The sequence below is a fragment of the Microtus oregoni genome, unplaced genomic scaffold (assembly GCF_018167655.1).
Source record: "Microtus oregoni isolate MIOR12 unplaced genomic scaffold, Mior012 000008F_ref0000371, whole genome shotgun sequence".
NCBI classification, from domain to species: Eukaryota; Metazoa; Chordata; class Mammalia; order Rodentia; family Cricetidae; genus Microtus; species Microtus oregoni.
This window is the reverse complement of record NW_024543067.1, coordinates 39,383,411-39,398,006: the sequence shown is the minus strand read 5'-3', so window position 1 is coordinate 39,398,006 and position 14,596 is coordinate 39,383,411. Positions and strand designations below refer to the sequence as shown.

Genomic DNA, 14,596 nt, shown 5'->3' with positions numbered 1-14,596 from the left:
GTCAGACACCACCCCACCAGGCATTAAAAACAGCTCAGGGTGTGTTAGGTTTGCAATGCCAAATCTATTTAGGATAGAAATTGGCAGGACTGAATAGAATCTGCCTTAAAAAACCTCTCTTGAATAATCTTGTGGAAAAAGGAACTAAAGCAACAATTGGGTGGAATATCCAAGTCTGCCCATTGGTGTTTGATTCTATTTTATTTTAATGTCTTGGTGAATTCTGTGCTCATTAAAAGTAATGAACTGACTGGCCCAGAGATTCACGGCGTCTATAGTCCCCCAGAACAGGAAGAGCCAACACTGGAGTAATAAACTCCTTCTCAATGTCCCGGCCAGCTTGAGGACTCAGATGAGATTCGGCAGTCTGGTGCAGACGATCCGTTCAGTGATATTTCATGGCTTATTGACACTGGCCCAAAGGGCTTGTTAAAACATCATCATTCAAACGAGTACAGTCTACAGCTGTGTGGTCTCTCAAATTCCATGTGGGGAGAGGGGCTCTCCAGAGATGGTCATCAGAGTGTCTGGGGGACACTGAAAATGAGATGGGAGTGATGGGAAGACGGCGCAACCCAAGAACTTTGCCTGAATATACCATGCGCACCAGGATTCTTCACCACGTGACCAACATCTTAAAGGAGTTACAGAAGCCAATTACAGTTCAGCCAGCTCTCCAGGGAGCCATGGTGTTGGAAGCAAGGCCAGCAACACATAAAATGAACCGCTTACTGTGTGCCTAGGACTGTGCTTTCCTCTGGCATTTTAAAGTAGACAAGAGAGTATAACCCACGGGACCTCATAATTGTTTAAAAGAAAGAGTACATACAGAACCAATTAGTGGGAAGAAGTGTTATTATAATAATGTTCTAATTGTGCAGAAAAGAAAGTGTAAAAGAAGCTAGCAAGGGACTGATTACGATGGACTAGAGTTAATATCCCTGGGGTCTATTTTACTCAAATGGGGTTGGAACTCATCCCTTCCCCATTACTTCAAGGAGTCCCCTAGAAGAGATGGGAGAGGCCACTTTGCTTAATTGTAGCACCTGAAATCATATGCATCCTTACCGGGACCACAATGATACTGACAGAGATGCTCCCTGTCCAAAGTTGAATTCATAGAGAGATCAAGGTCATGAACAGCTCCTGAGTACCAGGTATGTGCAGGAATTTGCAGAATGCACTCTAGGGGATGCACTCTGACCTCTGCACCAGAGATAATGTTAATCATTATCCTGCCCACAACTAAGAAGGGAGGCCTCCTAATACACAGGTAGCGGGAAGGTGCCTTCAAGAGAGGATACAATCCCAGCAAAGCAAAGGAGAACAGACTGCTTGAGGAAGCGCAGTGAGGAGGAGGAAAATGAAGAGGTCGCTCATGGGGAAAGCTCAGGTGGAGAGCAGGCACTTAACTCCAAAGACATCAATAGAGCACTGCCAGGCATAACAAAAGCTTGAGGGACTTCAGGGTACCGTGTTCGATGCGTGCTCACTAAGTGTAGCACCGTGTCAGTCCATGGCCCCACCCAACTTGCTAAACACAGCTGTAGTGAAAGAAGGACTTAGTGAGACAGCAGTCCAAGCCACAGGCTCTTTCCAGAAGAAGGCCCAAACTGCAGGAATCTGGGAGAAACTCCGTTTTTCAAAGCCCCTGTCTCACTGGGTCTGCTTCTGTGCCATTGTTGAAAGAGACTGTTATCCCCAAACGGTCACAGAAACTGGAGAGAAATGGGAGAAACAATTTCTTACGTAAATTACCCCCCCCCCCAAATCTTTCTGACCTACTGGCCAGCATGAAATACTAAACAGATCTCCGTGTTCTCAATTTAGTTTTGCATGTAACAGCCAAGTTTACTTTGTCCTCCATCAGAGCCAAATGAAATAAGCAGAATTAGCATATGAAAGAGGGCTGGAAAAACTAACCCATCAAGATTCAGATCTGAATGGCCAAGCCCCAAAAGATCTCCCAGATCACCTGGAACTAAGAAGCAAAGCCAAGCAGCTTCTAGGACTTAACATTTGAGGGAGAGCGATCTCCTTTCTCAGGGCTCCCCACTGTCTGAGAAAGTCCTGGTGTACAGAACTACAGAGGGAGGGCTATAGGAAACAGTAAATGCTAACAAGTTCAAGCACAATGTGCTATGGCCTTTGTTTTGCTTTTTCAAATTGATGGTTTCCAAATAAAATGGAGACCCCAAAGGACATCTCTGTCCAATGCCCATATCAGTTGATGCCAAAGTAATGAGGCAGAGGCCCAGGGAGCTGCAGGAAAACACTCAACTTATAAAGCGAGTGTGAAATTAATCCCAAATACTTCCAGCTGCCAAGACAGGCTCTAAAATTGGTTACAGAAAAGCAGCAGCAGCAACAACGGAGTAGACATGAATCATGCTATGTGAACACAGACATGTCCAATTTCTCCACCTAAGCTAGTCCAATCTGCCTCCAAATCTCACGTGTGGCACGCAGAATCCTACTGCGCTGCTGTTTGGATGGGAACTGCTGAGGCTGACTGCGGTCCAGGTACTGTGAACTCAGAGTTGTTAGCATCCATCACTCAGTTGTCTTGACGGCCCTCTGAGACAGAAATTACTGACAGTCCCCACCCCGTCCCATTTCCCATTCAGTGATGAAGAGAGGAAGGCTTGGCGCCATCTGTGCACACTGGTCAGGGCAATGAGCAAGGGCAAGGATGTGCCAGGATGCCACCTGTGCTTCCTGCCTTCCCAGTAAGTGCCCTGTGTTTGCATAGAAACACAAATGCCCACAGGTGACCCCATAAAATCTGTTGTGGATCCTCCTTTGGAATATGTAGGGTAAGCACTGCTTATATATCATACCTGTCACAGACATCTGGGCTTTATATTTTACCATTGCTGGGGCTTTCAACACAAGACTAACTGAAAATGGCTGCTCTCTTCCCAAAGTGAGATACTTAGGCACTGCCCATAGTCACCAAGCTAACAGTGTGTAAGAATGTGATGGTAATATACTGAATTCTTCTCTTAGCAATGGGAATGCTGTTACATTCTGTATAGCTCAGAAACATGAAAGCTAGACAAAAGACTGATTTTCCAGGCCACCTTCCTTAGTGAAGCTATTCTTTTTTAAAGGATGACTCATCTATTTTTCTATAAACCTCAAGTTACAATGTTTTCAATAGTCTAAACGAGCCAATGCTTGTAATAATTGTCAGTAGTTTACTGAAGCCTTTCTAGGAACCAAGTCCAGGCGAACTCTTTGCAGGGATTATCCCCTTTAATTCTCAGAACAACCCTATGGGGTAGAGACTAATTATTGGCTGCATCTGAAGAATAAGAAAAGAGGGCTGCAGGAAGGATCAACAGTAAACAGCATGGCCAGAGTTCATAGTCAAGCCAGAGACTTCACCAGGACACCCTGCTGTACTGACTGTCTACTGTCACACTGACTTCTGTATCAGCAGGATGGACATCAGATTCTCTCTGGTGCCCCCGTGGCAGCTCTCAGTTTTGCCAAACTTCAATATTCAACATGGTTTTAGTTAGATCTTTTCCAGTAACCAACCAACGTGGGTGAACAAGTTAGTCAGGGGAGCTCCACGTTGCTCCTAGGGAAGGATGGAAAAGGCCATGCTGGAACACAGGCCTTCCCCTCCTGGCAGCTGCATTAAGCATAAATGTAATTCCCTTTTCTGGGCTCTAGTTGCATTATCTTTAAAATGTGGGAAACGTGATCTCTAAGTATCCAATTGATTAGAAAACTTTATATTCGTGTGAGGTGATTTACTCTCTGGAGCTGCCCATCCCACACATTCCCTTCAAACACGTGAGCCTTCCTGTTTAATGTTTCAGACTTGGCACTTCTAAAGTATGAAGTAACATGGAGACTTTAGCATGCTGCCTCATGCCTGTAATCCTAGTTCCTGGGAGGCTGAGGCAAAAGGATTTTAGTGAGTTCCCAAAATTAGCCTGAACTATAGTGTAAGACCCTGTATAAACAAACAAACAAATAAATAACCAACCAACCAAATAAATAGTAGTGGCACTATTTTTCTGTGGCTATTTCATAGTATGGTAGTTTGGATGTAATTGGCCCCCATAAGCGCTCATAGGGAGTGGCACTATTAGTAGGTGTGGCTTTGCTGGAGTGGGTATGGTATGGTTGGAGGAAGTGTGTCACTGTGGGGGTGGGCTTTGAGGTTCCTTATATGCACCTACCACCCAGTGTCTCAGTCCAATTCCTGTTGCCTGCAAGATGAAGAACTCTCAGCTACCTCTTCAGTACCACATCTGTCTGGACGCTGCCATGCTCCCTGCAAGGATGATAATGGACTAAACTTCTGAAATTGTAAGCAAGGCCCCTCAATTAAATGTTTTCCTTATAAGAGCTGCCACAGTTGTCGTGTGTCTTCACAGCGATAAACCCTAACAGAGACACATAGACACATATGGTACTTGGGTGAGAGAGAAACAAAAGCATTAACAATGATTGACAAGGATATGGAGAATTTTGAGCTGCAGGAATGTAATATGGCAAATATGGGAAGAAGTCTGGCAGTTCCTCAAAAAGATAAACATTGGCACATGACCTACCCAGTAATTCCACTTCTAAAGTTACCAACAAAAGCAATGGCAATATATGTGAACTCAAATTTTTGATCATAAAATGTGTTAAAGAGTCATGTTAGTATAACAATTACCCAAGAAAATGAACATATAAAGAAGGAAGGTTTATTTTAGCCTACATTTTTGGAGGATTCTATCAGGATATGCTACTTGGTCCTATTGCTTTGAGCTTATGGTAACCCATGAGGGCAGATGTTGGAGGGGGGTGTTAGTTGGTTCCTGGCAGCTTAGCCCTGAAATAATCACACAGAAACTGTATTATTTAAATCACTGCTTGGCCCCTTAGCTCTAGCTTCTTATTGTCTAACACTCATATATTAATTTAACCCATTTCTACTAATCTGTGTATCGCCACGTGGCAGTGATTTACCAGCAAAGTTTTGGCATGTCTGACTCTGGCAGCAGCTCCATGGCTTCTCTCTGACTCCACCCTTCTTTCTCCTACCATTCAGCTGAGTTTTCCCCGCCTAGGTAAGTTCTGCCCTGCTATAGGTTCAAAGCAGTTTCTTTATTCATTAATGGTAATCACAGCACACAGAGGAAAATCCCACATCAGGCAGAAGCACTCAGTCATATAAAACCATTCACTTCAGCAAGGAAGCAAAAAGATGAGGAAGAACTGAGGTCCCATTATCTCCTTCAAGGATACATCCCTAATGAGCTGAAGATCCCTCATCACTCCTCAGGGTTTCTACTACCTCCCAACGACACCATGTCAGGGAACTGGCATCTAACACACCAGGGAATGCTCAAAGTGTAGCATGGATATTTATGACAGCCTTATTTACAGCAGCCAAAATGTAGAAAGAACTGGCTACAACCTGATTAACAAATAAACAGAACCTGGTATAGCCATGTAAATAGAATAGGATTCCACCATAAAAAGAAAGAGGTATGTATACACATTAAACCCGAGTAGCTGTGGGAAAAAAAAATGAAAAAAGTGAAAGAAGCTTTCTCCAAAGACCATGTTCAGAACAGCCAAATCCAAGATGCAGACTGAAGTGGTCGGATAGTGGGTAGGGTAGCCTGGGAAATGGCAGCTGATGAGTATGGGGCTTCGTTTAGGGAAGATGAGTTACTTCAAAATTAAACTGTGGTAACAGGGTACATCCCTGTGAGTACGGCAAAAACTGTTCATTATATGTGTAAAGGAGATAGCAGTCAAGATGCTAAAATAAGTCAAACAGAAAGGTCTACTCTGAAGGCATAGTTCACAGACAGCACTTGGGCAGTTGTGACAGTTCAGCCATACTGTCGACTTGACTAGATTTAGAATCACCAAGAAGACCTCCAGGCGTGTCTTCAGAGATTATGAGCTGTAGAGAGAAGCTCATCACATGTGCTGAGGATTCAATAGTAAAAGAGAAGAAAAAGCAGTGAGTGATCTGAGTACCAGCATCCACCTCCCGGGTTCCTGGTCCACCCATTGTGAGCAAGCTGCTGCCATGGAGCCAGCTGCCTCCACACCTTGAAACCTAGAGCCAAAACAAGGTGCTTCTTGTCAGCTATTTGGCCAAACAGTGAGGAAAGCAGCAGGAGTAACGTTTTCGTACATTAATGACTAATATCATATTGGGATGAAGGCTTTAATGACATTCAAAATCACAGAATAATCAGGTGGCTTTTGAGCCAATAAGGCGCATGTGTGAGTACCAGCAGGGCCACTCACCAGCTGTTCAGACTTTATCTCCTTCAGGCTGGTTTTCTCACCTACAGAATAATGCCCAGTAAAAACTAGCTAACACCCCTCCTGTTCATCTCTAGTTCACTAGGCTTATGTCACAATTTTGAACAATCTATATTGTTTAGGTATAGCAGGTAAATTGTTTTTAATCAGACAGATAATGACACTGAGAAAAGAGGATTCATCTGTTGATATTTAGAACATACTAGCAATCACCCTCCCGAAAGTGAGGGGACACCTGGCCATCACGCTCTCTTCTGTGCCCCACCCTTTGTGATCACTCAGCAGGACAGTCTTCATTCTGCTGCTAAATTTAATCAAGTTTCAAAGTAAAATGTCATTAGAGACTGCATCGAATATACTACTAAAAGCTATGAAAGTCGGACATATTGAATCCCTTCTTTTACTTTGTTACACTTTTATTAAACCATGAAGACAGGGGCTGGAGAGATGGCTCAGATGTTAAGGCCCTTGATGCTCTTGCGGAGGGCCAGAGTTCAGTTCTCAGTACCCCCAGGAGGTGGCTCACAACCATCTCTAACTCCAGCTCCAGGAATTCAACACCCTGTTCTGCCACTGTGGGTACACACACATGAATGGCGCAGGCACACACGTGCACACACACGCACACACACACACACGTGCACATGCACATACACGCACACACACAAGATACAGGCAGTTCTAATGACTGCCTACAAGAATTGACTCTTCAGACGGCAGCCCACGGGTCAGATACATTTTCAGCACAGGAAACAGCAGAAACAGGGCAGTCTCCCTCTCGCCAGTGTTATCTGTGATGGCATTCAGTCAACCCAGGCTGACAAAAGCCTTGCAATAAGGAAGAAGCTTATCAGGGCTCAATTGTTCCTTTAGCTGGAAAGTGAGTATTTGTATCCAAAAGAATGTTCTGTCAGCAAAGAGAAAGTTAAATAAGATTCAAAAAGAAAGAGAAAGGACATGGATGTCAGAAAGCCTAGACGAGTGTGCTGGAAGTGTTTGTAAGCCTGCACGCATTCATTACATGTTACCTCCCGCACAGATCAAAGCCAACTCTGGGCATTTTATTATGAAAATATAGAAATAATCTATTGTTACAATAATAATTATATATATATATATATGTATATAATCTTCGCTGTTAGTGTTGTTTTCTGAGATGAAGTCTCTCTAGATGGCCCTGGTTGTCCTGGAACTTGCCATGTAACCCAGACTAGCATTGAATTCAGAAATCTGCCTGCCTCTGCCTCTGCAATGCTGGAACTCACCACCATACTGGGCAAGAATATAATTCTTAGCCATTTGATGTTCTGCTATATACATATAGAGGACAGGGATGGATTTCAGTCTGCAGCACCTGTAACAGAGAGGATCCTGGGCTCTCCTGTAACCCGGAGCTTAAATTTCTAAACCATGCCTGGAATTAGGACACATTTTCCCCAGGACCATTTTGGGCAGCTAAGAACAGTAGAAATCAATGGTCATGTCTCATTAAAGCTTGATTCATACATTCCATATTCATAAAACGATAAGGAAACAACCTAACAGTCAGGAACAACAAGGCATGGCTCCTGGGACCCTCAAAACCATGACAGTTCTTGCCAGGATAAGAGTTTTCCCTGACGCTAATCTACACTTGCCAAATGCCTTGAGAATTCACACAAAACTTGTTTTAGAAAACAAATTAATCCTGAGAAACTTGGTTATATAAGAAAAACTCTTCCCCTTTTCCCCCTTTTAAATGCTCTGCCCAGAAGAATATAAAATATAAGCAGTGTTGAGACAAAGACATTGGCTGGTGTGTTCCAAATGTATACCACTGATACATAAAAATGTGAAATGAGACAGACAAAAATAATTTAAAAGTGACACAGAGAAACCCTCTGCACAGCTTAGTCACTAAAGAGACACGTAACTTAATCAGCTGAAAGGGACTCACTCCAATGCCTGTCTTGTCTGATCTCTCGGTCTGACTATGATTTTTATCTCCCCACCTCTGCCCCATCACATCTGACCAAAGATTTACCTCTTCCTATAAAATTCTCTACCTATAGCCAAGGGAAACCCAAATTTAAAAAATAATAATTAATGGAGTCAGGCTGTAAAAAGACAAAAGACTGTTTTCTGGGCCGTGGCCTGTCACTGAACAGATTGCTAGGAAAACAGGAATCACTGTTGGCAACGTCAGAGCTCACTTTACAAGCCTTGGAGAATGCCACAGCTATCTCTCCAACAACAACATCCGTGGGGTCTGAACAGCTTCTAACTTTAGAATGTTTTGAGCAACAGCCTATAGACAGATGTGTCTATGATTAGAAGCCACCCACACAGCATGGAGTGCCATTTTCCATGAAGGGCAACAATGGTGAGATGGGGAGTTAGCTGGCTGGGTGTCCCAAACATTCCCCTACCTAAGGCAGTCAGCGTTAAGACACAGTTCTACATGTGATTGATTAGCGTATGCTAATCACTTATAATGGCAAAAAAAGAGAACCCGGATTCCTCGCAGTGCTGGTGACAACAGTGATCAGAGTTCCTGAAATGAAGTAACATTTACACACATATACACCCACTCACATGTACATACACACATGCGCATGTGCACCGCACACACACCCACACACACAGGGAAACAAGCAAAAAAAAATTGTCATTTTTCCTCCCTATGAATCATCTTTTAGGATATCCAAATTTTCAAATTAGACAGTGGCGTGTAGGCTGGACTCCCAGCAATACGGGGGCGGGGTGGGAAGATCAGAAGTTCCCAGCCAGCCAGAGTACATAACAACAGCCTGTAGACAGGGCCTGGTTCTCTTAAACACTTGTGGGTTTTCTTTTATGATTTTGCTTTTATACCTTACTGTCTGGAAGTACATGTTTATGAGCAGACTACATGGAACTAATAATATACAAGGCGATGCATGGAGTTACCTGGTCTCCTGTGGCATGACCAAGAGCTGTGAGTATTTCTACAGCCACAGCCTGTGGGAACTCTAAAGCGACTGTCCTTTTACTGGTTGTGCCTGCCCACAGTCTCTGGCACATGGAAAGATTTCCTTGAGCAGTTGATATACTAAAATAAATAGAAACTTCTGATGACTCATTGAATGAGAGCATCCACAAAGATGACAATGTATCAGAGTACCACACAGCCTGCTCGGTGCACGTGTGCTTTTCAGGAGAGTAAGAACAAGGCCTATCGTCTCTAGAAAATTTTTGTATGCTGTGTCATTTATTAGGCTGACCGTAGTTTGTAAATAACCAGGATCAACATTCACATTTCCTACATGCAAAGCATTATCAATGATTGGTAAATTCTTCCAAGTCTTTACTGCTACCAATGCATGGCAGATAAGGGACCAGAAAAGTCTTTGTCGTGGGCTGTCTCGGCAACTGCGGGAAGTACACAGCATCTCAAGCCCTACACACCAGAGCTCCTCCCATTAACTATAATAACCAAAAATATTTGCAGACATTGCCAATGATCAATGTTCTCAGAAAGTTGGGATCTGTAGGAGGGAGGCCACTTGTTTGTCCCGGCTGCCCAAAACCAAAATAATCACACAGAAACTATATTAACTAAAACATTGCTTGGCCCATTAGCTCTAGCTTCTTATTGGCTAACACTTATATCTTAATTTAACCCATTTCTAGTGATCTGTGTATAGCCACATAGCTGTGGTTTACCGGTTAAAGTTCCCTCTGGCTCTGGTGGGGCTCCAATGCTTCTCTCTGACTCTGCCTCCTTTTTCCCCAGCATTCAGCTTAGTTTCCCCCACCTAGCTCTGCTATAGGCCCAAGGCAGTTTCTTTATTCATTAACCAATAAAAGCAACACAGACAGAAGGACTTCCTACAGCAGGGATCCTCCAGTCTAGCGTCCATGGACTTAGAACAGTTAAGCTTTCTATGAGGAACAAACCCTAGAGACAGAGCAGAAGACCATGAACACAAACATTCAGGCACCTGGTCTCCCGGTCAACACTAGAGACTAAGAACTACCAAAATGACTAACAGAAATAAGTTCTGTTTGATGGTATTACAAATTTTATAATTATAAATAATTATGGATTCTCAACAGGGTCTAGACAAATATATCCATACTCTCCTTTGCAAGATCAGGACATATAAAGCCAGTAATCCACATGTGGGATGGGGTCCAAGTCCTGAGTTTAAATAATCCTAGGAATTGCACCTTTAAGGAAACGTCATAATGCTCATTATGATACAAGTATTACATACACAAAAAAATCCAGAGTTACACACTGGGAAGAACAGGTGAGTGACCTACCTGCCAGCCAAATTCTCCATTCCCCAGATTCTGTTCCCTAAGAACCATTCCATAGACCTTGCCCTCACACATCACACCTCATCATCCTTCCCAAGGACAGTACAACCCCCCAATTCCGGGAGACCTCACCTGCTCAGGAGCTAGGTCCTGCCTCCACCCTGGCAGACTACCTTGACTCTAGTGCAGGCCACAGCAGTGAAAAGAAGAGGCAAGTGATCCACCTGCCAGCTGAACCACCACACTCCCTAGACTCTGTTCCCAAACCCATTCCAGCCCTCAAGACCCCATCATCCTTCCTGAGGCCAGCCCTTCTCCAACTGTAGGAGACCTCACCTGCTCGGGTACAGGCCATACTAGTCAGAAGAACAGGAACAGCCCACACCAGTGAGAAGAACAGAGACCCCCAGCTGTAATGAAGGCTGAGCTAACCACCAGAAGGCCAGCTCCCAGCTAGGACAGAGGCTCCCTCCAGGATCAGAGATCATGCCCAGCCACCAGAAATCCAGGTCACAGAGACCAGAAGACCAAAGAGGAAACAAAAACCCAGGAACAAAAAACCTATCCAACAAAGACAAACTCAGAAATCAGGGCCTAGACCTCATTATCCCAAAAATACACTCAACAACAGCCAGGGCCATATGGTACCACCAGAGCCCAGTTACCCTACAACAGCAAGATCTGAATATTCTAAAGCACTTGAAACACAAGAAAATGACCATAAAGTCAACATTATGAAGATGACACTGGTCCTTAAAAAGGAAATGAAAAACTCAAAGAAATCAAAGAAAAGCAACCAAAAAAATTGGAGGAAATCAATAAATCCCTTAAAGAATGACAAGAAAGTCAAGGAAAAAATAGGTAAAGGAAACCATTCAAGACATGAAATTTGAAATAGAAGCAATAAAGAAAACATGAAGTGAAGAAAATCTAGAAATGAAAAATCTAGATAAGCAAACAGAACCTACCGATGCAAGCATCACCAACAGAATACAAGATATGTAAGAGGGAATCTCAGGTGTTGAAGATATGATAAAATAAATAGATTCATAGGTCAAATAAAATGTTGGATCTAAAAAACTCCTAACACAAAACATCCAGGAAATCTAGGACACTGTGAAAAGACCAAACCTAAGAATAATAGGAAAAGGTGACGAATCCCAGCTCAAAAACCCAGAAAATATATTTAACAAAATCATAGAAGAAAATTTTCCTAACATGCCTATAAAGGCACAAGGAGCTTACAGAACAGAAAATAGACTGGATTAGAAACAAAAGTCCCTGTATTACATAATAATCAAAATGTTAAACATACAGAACAAAGAAAAAATATTAAAAATGGCAAGGAAAAAAAGGACAAGTAAAATATAAATGCAAAAATATTAGATTTAGCCGGGCGGTGGTGGCGCACGCCTTTAATCCCAGCACTCGGGAGGCAGAGGCAGGCGGATCTCTGTGAGTTCGAGGCCAGCCTGGTCTACAAGAGCTAGTGCCAGGACAGGCTCCAAAGCTACAGAGAAACCCTGTCTCGAAAAACTAAAAAAAAAAAAAAAAAAAAAAATATTAGATTTATAAACAACTTCTCAATGGAGATTATAAAGACTAGAAGGGCCTGGCCAGAGGCTTGCAGACTCGAAAAGACCATGGAGGCCGGTCAATACTACTATACTCTGTGAAACTGTCAATCACCATAGATAGAGAAAACAAGATCTCATGACAAAGTCAAGTTTAAACAATATCTATCCACAAACCCAGCCCTACAGAAGGTACTCGAAGGAAAACTCCAACCCAAGAATGTTAACTACACCAAGGAAAACACAGGCAATAGATAATCTCACACCAACAAAACCCAAAGAAGGGAAACACACACAGAGAGACACTATCACCACCACCAACAACAACATAATAACAGGAATTAACAATGATTGGTCATTAACATCTATCAATATAAATTAAACCAATTCACCAATAAAAAGACAGGCTAACAATACACACACACACACACACACACACACACACACACACACACATATATATATATATATATATATATATATATATATCAATAGAATATCCAAGAGGAGTCCCAGTGAGGGCCCAGGATCAATAGTGCAGCAGAAGTCAGAGGCCTTGGACCAGACCAAAGGAAAGATGTTACTGACTGAAGGGTTACTGTGTGACTCACTGTGTCACACTACAGCTTCATAATGAATTTTTTTTTCTTTTAAAATTTAATTTATTTTATTCGGGGGGGGTTATAAGGGTGGGATGGGGAGATGAATGAGATCAGGATGCATGATGTGAAATCCACAAAAATCAATAAAGTGTTTTAAAAATAAATAAGCCCACACTGGGGTATACAATTACTTTTGCTTCAGGAAAATCCTTGTGTTCTACAAATTGCTCTTTTTGTCATTCATCTATACCTATGTTACATGGTGGCCTTATAGTCATTTGGGTCTGGAACCCCTGCAATGATCAGGCACATCAAACATCAGAAAAAACCAACCTAGTACCACTCGGGAGGCAGAGGCAGGCGGATCTCTGTGAGTTCGAGACCAGCCTGGTCTACAGAGCTAGTTCCAGGACAGGCTCCAAAGCCACAGAGAAACCCTGTCTCGAAAAACCAAAAAAAAAAAAAAAAAAAAAAAAAAAAAACCAACCTAGTACCGATGAAAAACCAAATCCAGGCCTGTCATTTGGCTCTAAGAGGGTTACTTGATCTCTTTTTGCATCTGTTCCTCCTCTGTTACACACATGGTTGCCACAGCACCTAGCACATAGTAGTCATTTTTGTCACAGCATCTAGCACATAGAACCATTTTTGTCACAGTGCCTAGCACATAGTAGCCATTTTTGTCACAGTGTCTAGCACATAGTAGGCATTTTGTCACAGTGCCTAGCATGTAGAAAGTACACAACAAAGGCCAGAACTAGGGAAGAAGTTTGGTTCACTAAAATCACTGTAAAAGCAATAACATTCACTGGACAATTTCAATTTTCATTGTTACAAGATGAATTTTAAGTACTATCTTCTTAGTGATTTTTGACCCCGTCAAAAGATAGTAGATATCACTGTAATTTTCTAATATAGATCAGAATTTGATTTTTTAAGATTTTATTTATTGACTTATTTATTTATTTATTTATTTGTTGTGATGTGTGTGTACAGAAACTAGAAGGCATTGGGTCCCTGGAACTGAAGTTACAGGAGATAATGACTTGGCCAAAGTGAGTACAAGGATCCAAAATGATATCTTCTGGAGAAGTAGCAAGTGTCCTTAACTGCTGAGCCATCTCTCCAGTCCCCAGAAATATGTTTAGATTAATATTTTTAATTATTTCTATTTTTGAGATTATAATATAATTATATGAATTTTTGCCTTTCTTTTTATCCCTGTAAACCCTCCTATATACACCTCCAAAAATACAAACACAAGTAAGCAAACGGTACAGATAAAAACAGGATCTTTTCTGAAAATGCCCAAACGTGGATTAGACTAGAAGAGATGGTCATTTAAGAATCATTTCTTTTCTTCTCTTTACACAGTTTAAGCGGGCCACAGGTAGGTTAGAACACTTGAGAGAGATGTGCAGTTTAAGCTAGTTTTTCAAACAATTTATTTTTTACCTAATTTAACCCATGAGGCTGGTTGAATTAATATCCCGATAGTGTCTACTTCTAAGAATTCTGAATCTGTTTCAGAACAGCAAAGCTAATGATAACATTTACCATTGTGAATTGTTAAGTTGCATGGCTTTTTGTTTGTTTCTTTTGTGTTGTTTTTTTAGGAGTTAAGATTTCTCTGCAGTTTTGGAGTCTGTCCTGGAACTAGCTCTTGTAGACCAGGCTGGCCTCGAACTCACAGAGATCCACCTGCCTCTGCCTCCCAAGTGTTGGGATTAAAAGTGTGCGCCACCACCGCCTAGATGGCTATTTTTTATTATTATTGGTATTAATTCCCAAAACTTGGATGAAGAGTTGAAAGCATTTCTGCATAACAGGCACTAGTTC

General features: G+C 42.2%; 1 protein-coding gene across 4 annotated transcripts in view; it reads right to left on the bottom strand.

Moving 5' to 3' along the window:
* Bbs9 (Bardet-Biedl syndrome 9) overlaps nt 1-14,596 on the bottom strand; it is a 426,448-nt gene that overhangs the window by 82,518 nt on the left and 329,334 nt on the right. The gene's annotated exons all lie outside the window — the stretch shown is intronic.